This window comes from Tupaia chinensis, unplaced genomic scaffold, assembly GCF_000334495.1.
Source record: "Tupaia chinensis unplaced genomic scaffold, TupChi_1.0 Scaffold144529_1, whole genome shotgun sequence".
In the NCBI taxonomy this organism is placed as follows: Eukaryota; Metazoa; Chordata; class Mammalia; order Scandentia; family Tupaiidae; genus Tupaia; species Tupaia belangeri.
The window spans coordinates 2,909,835-2,928,330 of NW_006204388.1; the positions used below are offsets into that span (position 1 = coordinate 2,909,835).

At 36.7% G+C, this 18,496-nt stretch overlaps 1 long non-coding RNA gene across 1 annotated transcript; it reads right to left on the reverse strand.

Annotated features, from left to right (window-relative positions):
- Positions 1–10,266: 10,266 nt before the first annotated feature.
- On the reverse strand, positions 10,267–14,280 carry LOC102497819 (uncharacterized). Its single transcript, XR_337177.1, has 3 exons — positions 14,219–14,280; positions 13,388–13,553; positions 10,267–10,399 (listed from the first exon to the last, which is right to left on the reverse strand). It is a non-coding gene; the product is annotated as an uncharacterized LOC102497819 (long non-coding RNA).
- Between the last annotated feature and the right edge of the window lie 4,216 nt (positions 14,281–18,496).

Consider the following 18,496-nt stretch of genomic DNA (forward strand, 5'->3'; position numbering starts at 1 on the left):
TTTCTCTTTTCAATAAAAACCATTCTAAGAGGTATGAGGTAATATCTCATTGTAAGTTTAATTTACATTTTTCTAACAATTAGTGATATGAAGCATTTTAGTATTAGTGTCTATTAGTAATTTGTATTCTTTTCAGATATACTCATTCAGGTCCTTGGCCCATTTTTTAATTAGGTTATTCATTTTCCTGATATTGAGTTACTTGCATTTTATTTATAATTTGGATACTAACGTCTTATTAGCTCTACAGCTTTCAAATATCCTCTCCCATTCTGTGGTTATCTGTTCATTGTGTTAATTATTTTACTTATTATCCTAAAGCTATTTAGATTGGTGCCATCCTAGTTTCCCATTGATCTATATTTGCTTTTGTTGCCTGTACTTTCTGGATTGTATCCAAAAAAAAAATCATTCTCCAGATCATTGTAGTAGAACTTTCGTCTTGTTTTCTTTTAGAAATTTTAGTTTGAGGTTTTACATTTAAGTCTTTAACTATTTTTTTTTTATTTTTAGGTTTTTGCCATAAGGTGTGTATGCTAGCAAAAGAGAAACAGTGAGAGGGACAGTGAAAAGTAACCCCCCAGGGACTATGGCCATGATGCAGTCCCTTCTCCTCCATTCTCCTCCCGAGATTTGGGGGATGCCTGCACACATGCCCAGCATGATTTTCAAGCCACCAGGTCCAGGACTCAAACCACAGTCGGTCATATGGGAGTCCAGCACTTTAACCACCATGCCATCTGCTGGCTTCTGTTTTTAATCCATTTTAAGTTGAGTTTTGTACCCAGTGTAAGATAAGGATCTGACCTTATTCTTCTGTATGTGGACATCCAGTTTTCCCAGCATTGTATTTAGGAGACTGTCCTTTTCCAATGTGTGTCCTTAGCACCTTTGTCAAAATTGAGTTAACTATAAATGTATAGGCTTATTTCTGAGTTTTCTATCTAGTTCCACTGATTAATGTTTGATTTTATGCTAGTACCAGGCTATTTTGATTATAATCACTTTACAATATGTTTTGAAATCACAGAGTGTGATGTCTTCAGTTTTGTTCTGTGCTCAAAATTGTTTTAGCTATTTGGGTTTTGTTTGTTTGTTTTTTGCACTTTCACACATATAAATTGAAAGAATTTTTTTTCATTTCTATGAAATATGACATTGAAATTTTGATAGAGATTTTACTGACACTATAATTAATTTTGGTAGTATAAAGATTCGGGGACAAAGCAGTTAGTGTAATGGCTATGTTGCTGAACTCCCATGTGGTCAACTGCGGTTCAAGTCCTAGACCCAGTGGCTTAAACTCACACCGGGCACATGTGTGTGTGTGCCCAAGATCCCGAGAGGAGAATGGAGAAGGGATTGCAGCGTTGCCATCCCCCCTGGGGGGGGGTGATTTCTCACTTTCTGTCTCTCTGTCTCTCTCTGACGTTCTGGTGAGTGCACAGGCCCTATAGCAAAAACCGCTACTAAAAAAAAATATTTTTTTTACAGCATTAATTTTTCTTTTTCTTCTTTTCTTTTTTTTTTTTTGGAGAGGTTTTTGCTATAGGGTACCTGCACTCTCCAGACAGTCAGAGAGAGACAGAGAGACAGAAAGTGAGAAATCACCCCCCCCCAGGGGGGATGGCAACGCTGCAATCCCTTCTCCATTCTCCTCTCGGGATCTTGGGCACGCATGCACACGCACCTGATGTGAGTTTTAAGCCACCGGGTCCAGGACGCAAACTGCAGTCGACCACATGGGAGTCCAGAGACATGGCCATTATGCTAACTGCTGGTCCCACAGCATTAATTTTTCCAATCCATGAACTTACATGGCTTTCCATTTATTTGTGTTTCTTCACTTTCTTTTATCAATGTCTTAATAATTTTCAATATAAATCTTTTTTATCTCCTGGTAAAAATTGCTCTGGCTATAATTTCTAGTACTAAATTGAAAAGAAGTGACAAGAATGGGTGTCTTTTCCTTGTCCCTGGTGTTAGTGGAAATTTTTTCAAGTTTTTACCATTGAGAATGATGTTAGCAACAAGTTTGTCATAAATGCCTTTTTTGTATTGAAGTACATTCCCTCTACACTTAATCTATTGAGAATTTTATAATATAAAAATGTCCAAATCCATCAAATGCTTTTTAAGTATATATTAAGATGATTATCATTTCCCTTCACTTGTGAATGTTATGTATTACATTTATTGGTTTACATATGTTGAATCATCCTTGCATTCCAGGAATAAATCTCACTTGATCATGGTAAATGATTCTTTTAATGAGTTATTTAGTTCAATTTGCTAATATTTCATTGAGAATATTTACACCTATGCAAAATCATCAGGATTATTGGCCTATACTTTTCTTATAATGTTCTTAGCTCTTTTTGGTGTTGGGAAAATGCTAGCCTCACAATATAAATTTAGCAGAATTCCCTCTACCTTAATTTTTTTTTTTTTTTTTGGTGGGGGGAGACCATGGGAATAACTGGTATTTGTTCTTCTTTAAATGTTTGGGAGAATTCAGAAGTGAAGTCATCTAATTTGGGGGAAGACTTCTTATTACTAATTCAATCTATTTAATAGTTGTTGGTCTATTCAAATGTTCTATTTCTTCATGATTTATTCTTTGCAGGCTGTATATATCTAAGAATATATTAATTTAGTCTAGTTCATACAAATTGTTGTATAATTGTTCATAGTAATTTCTTATGATCCTTTGTATATTTTTTTTGGAGGGGGGCAGGTTTTGCCATATGGTGTATGTGTTCGCCAGAAAGACAGAGAGACAGAAAGCAAGAAATCACCCCACCTCCCCCAGGGGGATGGCCATGCCACAGTCCCTTGGCCTCCATTCTCCTCTCAGTATCTTGGGCACACACGCACACGTGCCCGGCATTAGTTTTAGCCACCGGATCCGGAACTCATACCGTGGTCAACTACATAGAAGTCCAGCGACGTAACCATTATGCCATATACTGGTCCCAGATACGTTGTATTTTATTGCCATCAGTTATATCTCCTCATTCTTTTTTTTTTTGGAGAGGTTTTCGCTATAGGGTGCATGCGTTCGCCAGACAGACAGAGAGAGACAGAGAGACAGAAAGCGAGAAATTACCCCCCAGGGGGGATGGTCATGCCGCAATCCCTTCTCCTCCATTCTCCTCTAGGGATCTTGGGCACACACGCACACGCGCCTGGCATGAGTCTTAAGCCACCAGGTCCGGGATGTGAACCGCGGTCGACTACATAGGAGTCCAGCGACACACCCATTACGCTAACTGCTGGTTCCCTCTCCTCATTAATTTTTGACCAATTTTTTTGAATACTCTGACTTTTTTTTTCTTTTTTTTTTTTTTTTTAGTTATTCCACCTAAAGATTTCTTTTTTTAAAAAAATTTCTTTCTTCTGTAAACAAAGGAGAAAAGAAGATAGAAATAGAGAGATAGACAGATTCCAACACTGTGATTCACTCTTAGCTGAGCCAACCCCAAATCATAGACACACAAATGCCTGTCAGGTTCAGGGAAGTCTGTCAGTCTGAACCTGGAACCTTCCCATGTGATTATCCTTGTAGAGCATTGTATTACTGCTGAGACACCATCTGACCCCAGAAAGTTTTTATTTTGTTCCTCTTAAAAAAAAAAAAGAGTATGTTTTATTGACTTTATTCTCCCTATTGTATTCCTATTCTCTACTTACTTTATTTCTATTCTGATCTTTGCTATGTCTTTCCTTTGGCCAAGTTAAGGCTCTGTACTTCTTTTTCTTGTTCCTGAAGGTGTTACACTGGATTATTTATTTGTGATTTTTTTTGAAATGTAGGTAATTATACTATAACTTTCCTTCTTGGGACTGCTCATGCTATATGCCATAACTTTTGTTAGTTTATGTTTCCATTTTTGTTGTCTCAACGTATTTTAAAAGATATTTCCTGTTACTAATTTCTAATCTCATGCCATTGTGATCCAAAAAGATACTTGTTTATATATCCTTTTAAAATTAAAAAAAAATGTTTCTGGCCTAATATGTAACCTTTCCTTGAGGATGTTCTATGTGCAGTTGAGAAGAATGTGTATATGTGTATTTCTCTGCTGTTGAATAGAATGTTATGTATATTTCTGCTTGGTAAATTTGGTCTTCAGTATAATTCAAGTCAAATGTTTCTTTATTGATTTTCCATCTAGATCATCTGTTGAACACTGAAAGTGGGGTATTGAGGTCCTCTGCTATTAGAACATTGCAGTCTGCCTCCTCTTCAGATCATTTAATAGTTGCTTTATGTATTTAGATTCTTCAATATTGGGTGCATACTTATTTATAGCTCTTTTATCTTCTTGGTTTTCTGTGGTAGTATGCTGAAATTCTTGCTTTTTATATTTTGTAGAATTACTATAGGTTCTTTCTTTGTGATAATCATGAAGCTTTCATAAACTATTGTATCCTTAAAACAAGCTATTTTAAACTGATAACAATTTGCCTTTTTTTTAAAGAGAGATTTTGCTGCAGGGACTGTGCATTTGTGGGAAAGACAGAGAGACAGAAAGTGAGAAATCACCCCCCAGGGAAGATGGCCACACCGTAATCCCTTCTCCTTTATTTATCTCTCATTTTCCTAGGTATGCATGCACGCATGTGAGTTTTTTAAGTCACCGGGTCCAGGACTTGAACCATGGTCAACTAAGTGGGAGTTCAGTGACATAACCATTATGCCAGCTGCTAGTCCCGATAACTTACCTTTAATTGCATACAAAAACGCTATGTTTTCACTCTCTTTCTGTCATCACATATAATGATTTGATGTTAAAGTTTATATTTGTTTTTATAAACTATATACCATAACTTTGTTGCAGTTACATTTGGCTTTAATAGTTTTATATTTTAATCTTCCTAGTACAGATAAAATTGCTTATATATCATCCTTACAGTATTAGAGAGAATACCAGGTATGACCATGTATTACTAACACCATTGAGATCTTTATTCTCCTATTTTGCTGTTAATTGGAAGTCTTTTGTTTTAGCTTAAAGAACCCTTTAGCAATTTCATTAAATCAAGCCTAGTGGTTATAAATTCCCTAAGCTTTTGACTGGGAAAGTTTTTATTTTCCCTCATTTCTCAAAAACACCTATGCTGAAGATAAAATGTTGTGATTAGCAATTTTCTCCCTCCCCCCCGCCCCCTGTCGGCACTTTGAATAAATCATTCACCTCTTTCCTGGCTTATAGAATTTCTTACAATAAATACACCAAAAATTATATTGAGGCTTCCTCAAACATAATATATTTCTTATTTTTTGCTGATTTTAGTATTCTTTTTGTTTTGTCTTTAATGTTTAATAATTCAATTATGATTTGTCTTGGTGGACTCCCATTTGGGTGGCATTTAATCAGTAACTCTGAGCTTCCTATACCTACATGTTGTATTTCCACAGATTGAGGAATTTTCAGCCACTTTTTTAAACATGTTTTATAGACATTTCTTCTCTTTTCTCTTTCAGAAACTCCTACTGTACAAAAATTAGCTCACTTGATAGTGTTTCATAATTCTCACAGGCCTTTGTCATTCTTTTTTTTATTCTTTTTAATTTTTATTCCTCTGCTTGGATAATTTCAGTTGTCCTGTTTTTTAGCTGATTCTTCTGCTTGATCTAGTCTGCTGTTGAAGCTTTCAATCGAATTTTTCAGTTCAATTATTGCATTTTCTTTATGTAGAATTTCTATTTTTGGATTATTTATATTTCCTTATCAAACTTGTTTTGTCATGAAGTATTTTACAATTTTTATTTAATTTTTTATCTATATTTTCTTGTAGTTCCCTGAATTTCTTTAAGAAGGGGGTCTTCTCAACTCTTTGTCAGTCATTCCATAGATCTTCCTTTCTTCTTAATTCATAATTGGCACTTTAGTATTTTCTTTTGATGCTGTACTGATTTTTTTCGTTTTTAGTTTCCAAGGGTTATTTTATCAGATTGCTTGAACATTAGATTCATCCTAATATGCAATCCAAAATAGTTACCTGAAGTTTGCTATTGTGTGTGTGTGTGTTTACTTTTACTGTCTATTTGTACTCTTTGGAACAATTCTCTGGGGGCATTCAGACTGCCACGATGAAAGCTTGATGAGAGCTTTTCTTTTTGTATTGCCAATTCCAAGCATTTAAATTTTGGTTTGCTTGGGTTGTGGCTTTTTATGTGTTTTTGAGATCCGCTTTCTTTATTTGTAACAAATGTACTTTTATTCTTCTATATCCTCTATCTCCAGAGTTTTCTTTTTCTCTCCTCCACCCCCAACATTCACAGTTATTAGGAAAGGTGTCTTGTTGCAAAGATCAGGATGGGAGCTCTGACTATTCATCAGTGTTTTTGTTAAAATAATTAAAAAACAATGAAACCTAAAAGCATCTTTTCTTTTCTCTTTCTTTTTTTTTTTTTGTTTGTTTCTTAAGAAACAAACAAACAAACAAAAAGCAGCCTGGCCTTTGAGACTGAGGAGAAAAATGGAGCCTGATTCTCTAACCCACTTTCACTCTACCTTGGTCATATGGTACTGTATGTATGCAGCTAAGAAGAGGGTGAGGGATTTTACAGTCTAAGAATCAGTGTGTATGAGTAAGGTAGTATTCACATTCTCAACTTCAAGTCATTACAAATTCTTTTTCCCAGAACATAAGGAGTTAGATGCTGCATTTCATAAAACTAACTGAAGTTCTGTCTACTAACGCAGTCTCAAAGGCCAAGCTTTTTTTTTTTTTTTTTTTTTTTTTTTTTAGGAAAAAAGAAGGCACTGCACTGAACTCAGTCCCACTTCTTCTCCCAAACCAGTCATTCCACTAGGCACTAGCCACCAAATGAGAAATCCATTCTGGCCACTGGTTTATTGAGATTTCTACACAAGCAATACCAGTCACACACTGCAAGACAGAACTAGACTGGTAAATCTGTGCCCAAGGTCTGCAGTCCCTGATTTTTTTATAGTGACATCGAGGAATGGCCTTTTTAGAAGTCTTTTGGTGGCAACTGATCTTTACTATTTAGTCTATCTTGGCATTTTGGATAGCTCTACTGAAAGTAACCCTGGACATGCAGTGCTGGAGCCAAATTCTCTAGCAAGGCTGGGTTATTTCTTGTGCTCTGAGGACAAATGGTACTTCTGGCTGTGCTCTGTGAGACCAGTGGCTGGACTATACCATCAGGTAAGACTGCATGGTGGGTTCTGTGATCATCTCTAATCAATCAGGAGTGCAGGTTGTCTTCCCTTACTAAGTGATAATATTCTTTGTAATCTGTAGTTTGGTAAGGCTATTCTATAAGCTCTGAAGCTGGGTAAGGTTTACAGGGTTGCTACTAAGTCAAACTGGTAAGGGCCAGAGGTTTTGCTCCACAGATATGTGTGTGCTTGGGCTTACTTCCCAGCCTATGATGGGTGGACAGAGAGCACTGATGTTGGAGAGATGACCATTCTGTATCTGGCAAGGCAACATGCTCCTTTAGTGTTCACTGACTTGTAGTTACTTCCCAGACTGGGGAAACTTAATTTAAGCTAAGGATCTTACTTGGACCACCTCTTTACTGCTAGAGTAGGGAAGGTAAGATGCTCCCTCTGAGGGTTATTGACATGGTTAGCTCTCAATCTGGTGAGGAGTTAAAGAGAGTACTTGGGCTATGTCCAAGTAGTATGTCTATGTCAAAAGAACTGGTCTCTTACTTGTCAAATGTGAGTTTTTCTGGTTCTGAAGTCCAAGGGCAAGTCTCAGTCACATTCCTGAGTATGGTTTATTCACAGTGGTATTCTCACCTGTGGATAGGTGCTAGTTAGATTTCTGTGAGAGAAGTGAGACTAGAGAACTCCTGTTTCACTGTTTTGTTCATGTCACTCTCATTATCATTTGTGTGGTGTGTGTGTGTGTGTGTGTGTTAAATAAAGCCGAGATCATATTCTTAAATAAACTCTCTCACTAAATTGTCATGTAGCATTATATAAGCAACTTGATTACAACTCCCTCTCTCCCTATTTTTCCATGCAGCTAGTGGAAGCTGCCAAACAATGCTGGTTGAGCTTTTGGAAAGGATTAGTTTTCAGAAATTGCATCTTGCTACCTAACTACCATTTTCAAAATGGAATAGAATCCAATATTTACTGGCTACTGATAGAAGTTGCCATTCCAAGGAAATGGCTTCAGACTATAAAGAATTTAGGCAAAGGACAAAATCATGTCACAAATGATATTGTGGGAAAGTACCCATCTGAAAGGTTTATTATGCATTATTTTTAAATTTAAAGAAAGCATTTTAGATTCTTTGAAAACAGTTTCTAACATAAACAAAAATAGCCAAAGATATTTGTCAAATAAATGAATAGAATTTAAAAATAATACAGAGAGACCAGCAGATGGTGTAATGGCTACGTTGCTAGACTCCCATGTAGTCGACTGTGGTTCAAGTCCCGGACCCAGTGGTTTAAACTCACGCCAGACAGATGTGCATGTGTGCCAAAGATCCCAAGAGGAGAGTGGAGAAGAAGAGATTGTGGCATGGCCATCCCACCAGGAGGTGATTTCTCGCTTTCTGTCTCTCTGTCCCTGTCTGTCTTTCTGGCGAGTGCACACTCCCTATAGCAAAAACCTCTCCAATAATAATAATAATAATCTATAATAGTCATTCACTAGTTTGTAAACATTCTTGAATGCCTGTTATATGTAAGCCCTGAGTTCTGTAGTGAGGAAAAAGTGAGAAGAAAGTGGTATAAAAGAAAGAAGGAAACCATTGTTTGAGTCTATGATGAAAATAAGGAACGTATAATGAGTGAGAACAGTGAATTTAGCTTTAAAGAATGAAAATAAAGTTGTCATTAGAATTGAGGTGATAAAAGGGGGCTGGTAGAGAAGGAAAAGAGTAATTCAGTGCAAAGGATACCACAGGAGCAAAAACTTGGTAGTGCGTGAGTCATATGTTCTGAGATTAGGAATAGTCTGTTAGAGGTGTCTAGAAGAAACCAGAAACTAAAAGTTTCAGATAAGATTTTATTCATAGATGTGTTATTTTCTGACTATACAATGATTACTAAAATTTTGAATTAGTTGGGGCTATCAGGAGGTGTGGTGTTTAAGGGCGCTGGACTCCCACATGGCTGACCGTGGTTCAAGTCCTGAACCTGGCAGCTTGCTTTCTCACTTCTTTCTCTCTCAGTCTGTCCCTCTCTGGTCAAATTAAAATAAATAAATAAATGGGTAAATAAAGTTAAATGAAGCAATTCTTTAAAAAATTTTGAATTAGTTGGCACTATTAAAAAAACTTGAAATAACATATTGCTCATAATACATGTTATATATATGTTTGCTATTAATATTGAAAAATAATAAGGTTACATATAAATCTCTCTAGAAATAGGCAGTCATGGACTCTATCTCCTGGAGTAGCTCCTTCAGAGAAGGCATACTGCCTCACAATCACCACATCCTATATGCACCATTCCCCGGTCACACCTTAAATCATGTCAAACATCTACTCTAATCATTTGATTAGACATCTGAATTTCTGAACTCTAGTCAAGCTGTCAAGTATAGGGTGTATTGTTAACCGACCATGTTCTTGTAAGTCATGTTGAGAAGTCTGTACATTTTCATAAGGACAGAAGAGAGCCATAAATGATTAAGCCACGGAATGACATAATTCTATCTATGAATCATATGATACCTTCTTTTGCTAGTCGAAATAGTCAAATATTAGCTTTTTTTTTTTTTTGGTTCCACCTAAAGAAGAATCATTCTAGTTACGTGGGACAAATGAAGTGAAGAGGGGAAAATCTAAAAGCAGAGAGACCAGGTTACAAGGAAATTGTAATTATCGTACAAAATGACCAAGGTTCAGATTGGGATAATGTGAAATAATGACAGTGAAAATGAAGCAAAAGAAAGGGAAGGTGTATATATCAGTAAGAACTATGCTTTTTGACTGCATGGCTCATACATTCATGAGAACAAATTATAATAAAGCGGGATATATTTAGGAGGAAATCATACATGCTTAGCCTTTTCTCCATGAGTTACATGCTTTAAGAATGCTTGCCCAACAGAAAATTGAGAATTACTTTTGTTAGAACCCATTGTCATTTATGAAGATGAATACAATGTTCTTTTGTGTTAGCACAGAGAAATGTTGAGAGTAGTCATTTTGTTATAGAGTGCAATTGAATAAATGACCACCAAAAACAGATTAAGGTTAAAGGGAGTTTATTAGTAGCTGGCCAGCGACTACAACCTGAAGCTCAGGGGCCGAGAATCAGAACTGCAGTGCCAGCCTCTTACAACGGTTGGTTGCCAGGTATGCAGAATTCCCATGGACGAACATTTGCTTGTGTGCAAAGTCTAATATGCAGACTTCCACAGTCTCAGGGGTTGGTTAATGGAGCTGAGTGAGGAGACATAAATACATTATGATGGTGGGATTTTAGCTGGTTACTAAAGGAGGGCAACATTGGCTTTACCTGACATAGTAAGACTGTCTAAAAGGGTTTCTTTTTATTGAGTTACAGACCTATTTGAAAATTTGACAAAAGCTATACAATGTCATCCTTCTCCTCAAGAAAAGTGTATATATGAGACAGTTTAGCAAATGATTTCACAGAACCTTGAAGTCCATCCATAAACTCTATCCAATAGGAACCTCTATGGTTGTAGGGGGGAAAAACGCATATTGCCTCTAAAGTAGTAAGATCATCGTGATACATGTTAGCTTTTTTATGTGTTGAATTATTCTCTACATGACATTGAAATGATAAATGTCAAATGAGGACAAAGTAGGAAGAAGATAGATGAAAAGAAAGTCTTAGAAGGAACATCTTCACCCACCAATTAGGCCACCTAGTATAAGAATGGAGAGGACCAGTCTTGTTTTTCCCTTTGGGAAACTGAACTCAGAAAATAGTGCAGAGGGCTTGCTGACTCAAGTGCATTCTTAAGTAGGTAACGGATACACTGAGTTCCTATCCTAAGAATAAAGAGGATGCTAAACACAGACTATTCACATCATAATTTCCAAGCATCGTAGTCATTTTATCTGTGTATATCTCCATTGCCTCTGTTTTGGTTTGTTTGTTAAAATAATCAGAGAGAAAATTATGCTTATTCAAATCATACCATTGGCCTTTGTAGGCCATCAAACTTGAAAGTGACTAGGCAGTTTGCATTTATCATATGCTCTTTTAAGACAGAAAAGGTTTTATAGTTATCAACTTCTGTTACCTGCCAGACTATCAGTACCATAGTATATTAGGTCATTCCTTTACCTGGAATATATGAAAAATCCATTGCATTTCATAAAATTAGCCAGAGAGGTCAATGTCTGCAGCAAAACACATTAATCTGTACTGCAATCTTATGAGCATCCTCAAGAATGGCCAATCCTTATCCTTTGATAATTTTTAGAAATATCCATACAGCCTTTGAAACAACTGCATACTATTTATATATCTACCTTCACTATTATCTGTACCTCAGGTCCCTTCAGAACGTTGTTTTCATGCATTGGTGTTGAATATTTTAATATCTAAATGCTTAAATGCTTATATCCTATCTATGTAATTGCATGCTCTTTCTTTTTTTTTTTTTTTTTTAGAGAGAGACTTTTTGCTATAGGACATGTGTGTGCTCACCAGAGAGACAGAGGGTAAGAAATAGAAATCACCCCATGGAGGGAGGACTTCAATGCAATCCCTTCTCCTCTGTTCTCCTCCTGGGATCTTGGGCACACATACACACACATATGCCTGGCATGAGTTTTAAGACACTGGGTCTGGGATTCAAACCATAGTTGACCATGTGGGAGTCCAACAACATAACCTTTATGCCATCTGCTGGCCCCGCATAGTCTATCTTTCAAAGTACTTAAGTGGGGTCAGCAGATGGCATGGTGATTAAGGTGCTGAACTCCCATGTGGCTGGCCATGATTTGAGTCCAGACCTGACGACTTGCTTTCTCACTTTACCCCATTTCTGGTGAGCACACGTGCCCTGTAATAAATTTTAAAATAATAATAATGATAAATACAATTAAAGAAATACGTATTTAAAATAAATAAAACAAAAGTAGTTAGGTTTTAATGTTTTCTAACAAAAATGATCTCTTCACAATTCAGGACAGGGGATATTTCATTAAATTCAACATACACTGAATATTTGTTGCATATATGAAACAGTGTTATGTATTAAAGGGCATACAGAATGAATAAAGCATTGTTTTTTTTCTTGAACAGCTAACTTTCCAAGAAGAGCATGGAAATGAGAACCCAAATCAGTAAGTCCTATCAATTATCATCTGGAGATTGATTGTTTAATGAATTCACTGACGGTGAAAAAGGCAGCAACCTTTATAGCCATATGTTAAAGAATAGACTTCATTTTGGGGAATTCAGTGATTTCAGAGTGATGATGCATGGCAAGGCATGGAGAACCGTCTTAATCTGCAGCAGTGTACCAGTAGTGTGGTTAGTGAACACCATCTCAGAAAGGTCCTGGTAGCTTCATTATATCATCTATGAAAACAAAACACTCTCTTCTATTTAAATATTTCACAGATAATTTGAAGTAGAAAAGGAAAAAGGAGGCTAGATTTCTCCCTGTGAAATATGTGCTATTTATGGATTGTATTATACATAAAAATACATATGCTCCAATAACATCTGCAGTAATTTTGTGAGTCCTACTGAGAAGTGAGTGCTTTGAGAGCTTGACAAAGGGAGAAGAAAGGAGTTTGGCAAGAAAAGTTAACAGAAGTCACACCTCATCAGTGGGAGTCAAAATAATACAATTTACATGATTCTGGAAAACAAGGAGTTTCTAAGCAGCTACCAATAACACTACATATATTAGTCAGCCTGCCAGCCCCCTGGTGAACTATCAGTTTGTCGATGAAAGAAAACACTGCCTCAAAGTAACTTAAAATTGTTGTGTGGGCAGCATGATGAATGATCACCACAGATTTCTGCCCCCACACCTCTTAAAGAGGCTTTATAAAATGCAACTCCATGTACAAGCATGCCTTATTTTAAAAATTCTTAGCCATGGAAGGTCTTCATACTCATGGAAAATATAATAGATCTTCTGTGCTGCCTCTCTGTTCCCTATCTGTTGGACAGAGTTTGAGGCAAAATTAATCTACTCACCAAAAGGATTAAGTGTGTCAGGGAAAAGCACAGTAATGTATATATTTCTGAGGATCTCATTTTGTGACATGTAAATGAAAGAAGTGGACATGATCTGAGGTTTGGATGATCTTAGAGCGGTAGTATCTGCTTTCATCTATTTTTATCTCAGGGTGCTAACCTGGTCAGTTCTCATTTCACCTACTGTCTTTAAGTATCTAATATGTGGCAGTCCACTAATACAATGGCTAAGATACTTCAAGGATTGAGCTGGAAATGGTCTCTTCCTTTCAGGTCTTTAGATCCTACAGCAAGACAGGAACTGAAATATGATATTCTGAGTGCTCCAATAACAGAGACTCGAAGTTTTACAAGATCTCATAAGAGAGGTTAACCCAAGACTCTGGAAGTAGAAAGATGTACCTGGAACCAGGGAAAAAAAAGCATTAGCATTCAAAGGGATGGTAGAGAGAAAAATCTAAGAGAGACTATTTTGGGGAGAGAAAATCATGTGTAAAAGGTTAAAGAGTAAGAAAGTATAATGCATTCAAAGAACTGAAAGAGCATCAGTGTAACTGGACCAGGGGATGTCTGTATGTCTAAAGAGGGGCAGGAGAGAAAGGAGGTGGTGTTCAGGGATGCAACTGTACAAGGTTCACATATGATGAGCCTCAGACACCATTTTAATAAATCTGGATATTCTCAGTGGAGAGACATTAAAGAGCTTTTAGCTGGAGAATGATATCATTCCCTGAAAGGTAGTATAGCGTAGCACCTATATCCAAAATACTCTGAAATCTAACTTCCAGGGTTCAACACCCACTTCTGTCACTTATTATCTGTGAGTGCTGGGACAAGTAATTTAATCTCTGGTAGTAATATCACTATATAATCCTCACAAAACTAGCATTTTATTATTATCTGGGTGAAAACCAGTGGGCTTAATTCCATTATTAAGGTCTAAGTGTTGCATTAATGGCAGAATCTCATGACATTTGAAAAGTGCTTCCATTCTTCCTTTGAATTTAGGAGAATTCTGTGCTATGTGTCGTGCCACTTTCTTATGAAATCAATAGACATGGTCTTACGAGCATTTCCCAGTAGAGTTCTTTGAGTCAGGTGTCTCTGACAAGCTACCATCTTCGTTCACCCTAGGGAAAAAACAGTTTTCAAATCTTATGTGGCACAAAGTTGCCCAACCTTTGATACTTGGTCATTTCCTCCTTCCCACTTTCAGAGATCTAGTGGTCTTCAGCTGTCTTCTAATTAGAGAACTATCCTCTAACATTTATGAATCATTTCTGGAAAAAAATTTTAAAAAGACTCTGAAGCATAGATCTAACAATCTATTTACAAAAAAATACAGGGGACAAAGTAATATTTTGTAGGACATCATGATAATCAGATCTTAAAACTATTGGATGTAGGAAAGTCTACAGGATTAATGATCCTATTTCTTCACCAAATAAGTTTTTTAAGGGAAAAAAATTTAAAAAGAGGGGAAATCTGTAGATAAAAATACTCTTAAGGCACTATCAACCAATTTAACATGCAGTCCTACTTTGGACACTGATTTGAACAAACCAACCAACTGTTAAAAAATAACAAACAATAAAAAAGACAATCATAAAAATTTGAATGCTGAGTATATTTCTGACCATATGGAAAAACAATCAGTTCTGGACCAGAAGGTGGCATGGTGATAAAGGCACAGGATTTCCACATGGCTGACTCCAGATTGAGTCCCAGTGGCTTTAGAATCACACAAGACATAAGCAAATGAGTGCCCAAAATGTCCCAAGAAGAATGGAGGAGAAGGGACTGTGGCATGGCCATCCCCCCTGGGGGTTGATTTCTCACTTTCTATCTCTCTCTCTCCCTCTCTCTCTGCCTCTCTTTCAGGTAGCACACATGTCCGATGGCAAAAATCTAAAAAACAAAAACAAAAACAGACAACAATGCAAATAATTTAAAGCGTGTAAGAATGGGATTATTGTTATTTTTTAAGACTACTTAGAGTTTAGAGATAACCAAATTATAAATGAAATAATTTACAGATTGGTCATAAATTAATAATTGCCAAATTGTTGTGATGAGTATGCAAAAGTTTTTTTATTCTATTTTTTTCACTTTTGTGTCTTTTGAAGCTTTCTCTAATAAAAAAAAAAAAACTAAAACTTCCTTCAAAATATGAATGTGCCTTAAAAAAAAAATTGGTAACTCATTAACTCAGCATACATAGAACCAGGACCAGCTCCTCAGTGTAGCTTGAAGGTGCTTCTTCAGCAATGCAAGATCCATATGGAAGACTGTGGGTTTGGTTCCCCTGATAACCTGTACATGCCAGACACACAAACCCATGGCTGGGAAGGCTGGCAGAGATCAAAGCATGAAATCCTGTTTAAGGTACTTGACTTTCTCTCTCTCTCTCTCTTGCGCATGAAAGAAACAAATAAACTTTAAAAAAATACAGTGGACCGATATCACTCAAAAGTAATGTCTTTTTCCAGAGAACTTGTAAATTGAAAGGTATTATTATAATTATTATGCCTTTTGCAATACAATTTTAAGAATTTAAAAGAATTTCCATTTACATGGAAATGAAATCAGGTGCAGACAAGGGCAGTCATCACCAGGAAGCTTGTTAGAAATGGTGAATCTTGGGCCCCACCCAAGACCTACTGCATTGACTTATGCATTTTAACTATCTTTTCTATGATGGATATGGACACTAAACTTTGGGACTCAGTAGGCAGGAGGTCAGGAATTCCAAAATATTTCTTTAAACTAAAGCCATAATAAGTGGGTAGAAGAAAAGAAAAGAAGCTATTACTTATAAACTGTGCAATTTATACAACAGATGCTTTTTATTCATTCAACATATATTTATTAGCACATGCTAATAATTATAGCACATGCTATGTGGAGGGCACTGTAAATACTGTAGTATATGAAACAAACAAAATGTCTGACCTGATGGAATTAAGATTTTCATAGTGGCTGACTAACGCATACTGAGTACCTAATAAGTACTGTGAACTTCTAAGCCCTCCACATTCATAGAGCACAAGGGAAAAAAGGTTAGTGGCTCCTTCAAAATATGAATGTGCCTTAAAAAAAAAATTGGTAACTCATTAACTCAGCATACATAGAACCAGGACCAGCTCCTCAGTGTAGCTTGAAGGTGCTTCTTCAGCAATGCAAGATCCATATGGAAGACTGTGGGTTTGGTTCCCCTGATAACCTGTACATGCCAGACACACAAACCCATGGCTGGGAAGGCTGGCAGAGATCAAAGCATGAAATCCTGTTTAAGGTACTTGACTTTCTCTCTCTCTCTCTCTTGCGCATGAAAGAAACAAATAAACTTTAAAAAAATACAGTGGACCGATATCACTCAAAAGTAATGTCTTTTTCCAGAGAACTTGTAAATTGAAAGGTATTATTATAATTATTATGCCTTTTGCAATACAATTTTAAGAATTTAAAAGAATTTCCATTTACATGGAAATGAAATCAGGTGCAGACAAGGGCAGTCATCACCAGGAAGCTTGTTAGAAATGGTGAATCTTGGGCCCCACCCAAGACCTACTGCATTGACTTATGCATTTTAACTATCTTTTCTATGATGGATATGGACACTAAACTTTGGGACTCAGTAGGCAGGAGGTCAGGAATTCCAAAATATTTCTTTAAACTAAAGCCATAATAAGTGGGTAGAAGAAAAGAAAAGAAGCTATTACTTATAAACTGTGCAATTTATACAACAGATGCTTTTTATTCATTCAACATATATTTATTAGCACATGCTAATAATTATAGCACATGCTATGTGGAGGGCACTGTAAATACTGTAGTATATGAAACAAACAAAATGTCTGACCTGATGGAATTAAGATTTTCATAGTGGCTGACTAACGCATACTGAGTACCTAATAAGTACTGTGAACTTCTAAGCCCTCCACATTCATAGAGCACAAGGGAAAAAAGGTTAGTGGCTGAAGAATATTCAAAACCCATCACATTAAAACATTATATTAAACATTGAACAGGTCAACCTAACCTTACAGGCAGAGCTGACTAGCATTTCTAATTTGTTACACGCTGTACCTCTTCCCTTCGGCTTTGCGTAGTAGGCCAGGGCATCCTAACTTCCACAAAACACACGGAATTCTATTCATTCCTGTTCCTCTAATTCCTAGAATATTTGCTTTGGCCCAGTTTCACCTGGAGCCACACAGAATTGGAAGTAGAGAGCACACATCGCTTGAGATTTACTCTGTCTAGGCACTTTATAAGAAGCATCATTCGAACTCTCTAAACAATGTCACAAGTAAATATTTGCATAGTTCATATTTGTGTGTTGAGCCGTGGTAATACGATTGAGAGTATGAAAATTGATCCAGTTATGGTATCGAAAGGTGAAAACTTCAGAAGTGATTAAGTAATGAGTGGAAGAGCTGTGACCGAATTCTACTGGGTTTATGAGGAGAGGGAATGAGATCAGAGCAGGGAGAAGTCACAGACACAGCTGCTCTGCTCTTACCCTCATGATGTGGCCAGGTCTCTGAAAGATCCAAACAATTATGACCCTGGACCTCTAAACGTGAACTAAATAAACTTCTGTTTTTATAAGTCACCCAGCTTTAGGGTTTTTTTTGTTTATTTGTTTGTTTGGTTGTTTTTTTTAGAACAATGTCTTTCACATTTTACTCAAAAAATTACAACTCAAAAAAATTAAATATCTTACACAAACTCACAAAGTATCCCGGGGTTAAGCCCCTCTAAATTAAAAGTCCAGTGGTTCTCAAGCTTGACATGTTTCAAAGTTACCAGAAGGGCTTGTTAAAACAAAGACCTCCAGACCCCATCCCCAGGGTTTCTGATTCTGTAACCTTGGCTGGGGCCCGAAAATTTGCATTTTTAACAAACCCTCATGGAATGGAGCAGTGCTACTCACACTTTGAGAACCACAGCTTTCAGATGTATTTAACTGACTTCACAGTTGAAGTCAGCTTTCTCCACCCATAAAACAGTCCTTCAAATGTTTTATGGTGGCTATTTTATCAGTCAGAAAACACTAGCAGTCATAATAAATATACTCCAAAAATGCAGAATGGCTCAAACACAGAGAGTTTTATCTTTTTTTTTCTTTTGTTTTGAGAGGTTTTTTTCAATAAGGCACATGCACTTGCCAGGAAGACTGAGCATGACAAAGAGACAGAAAGCAAGAAATCACCCCCCGGGGGGATGGTCACACCACAATCCGTTCTCCTCCATTCTCCTCTCGGGATCTTGGACACAAACGCACATGCACCTGACGTGAGTTTAAGCACCGGGTCTAGGACTCAAACCATGGTCAACTA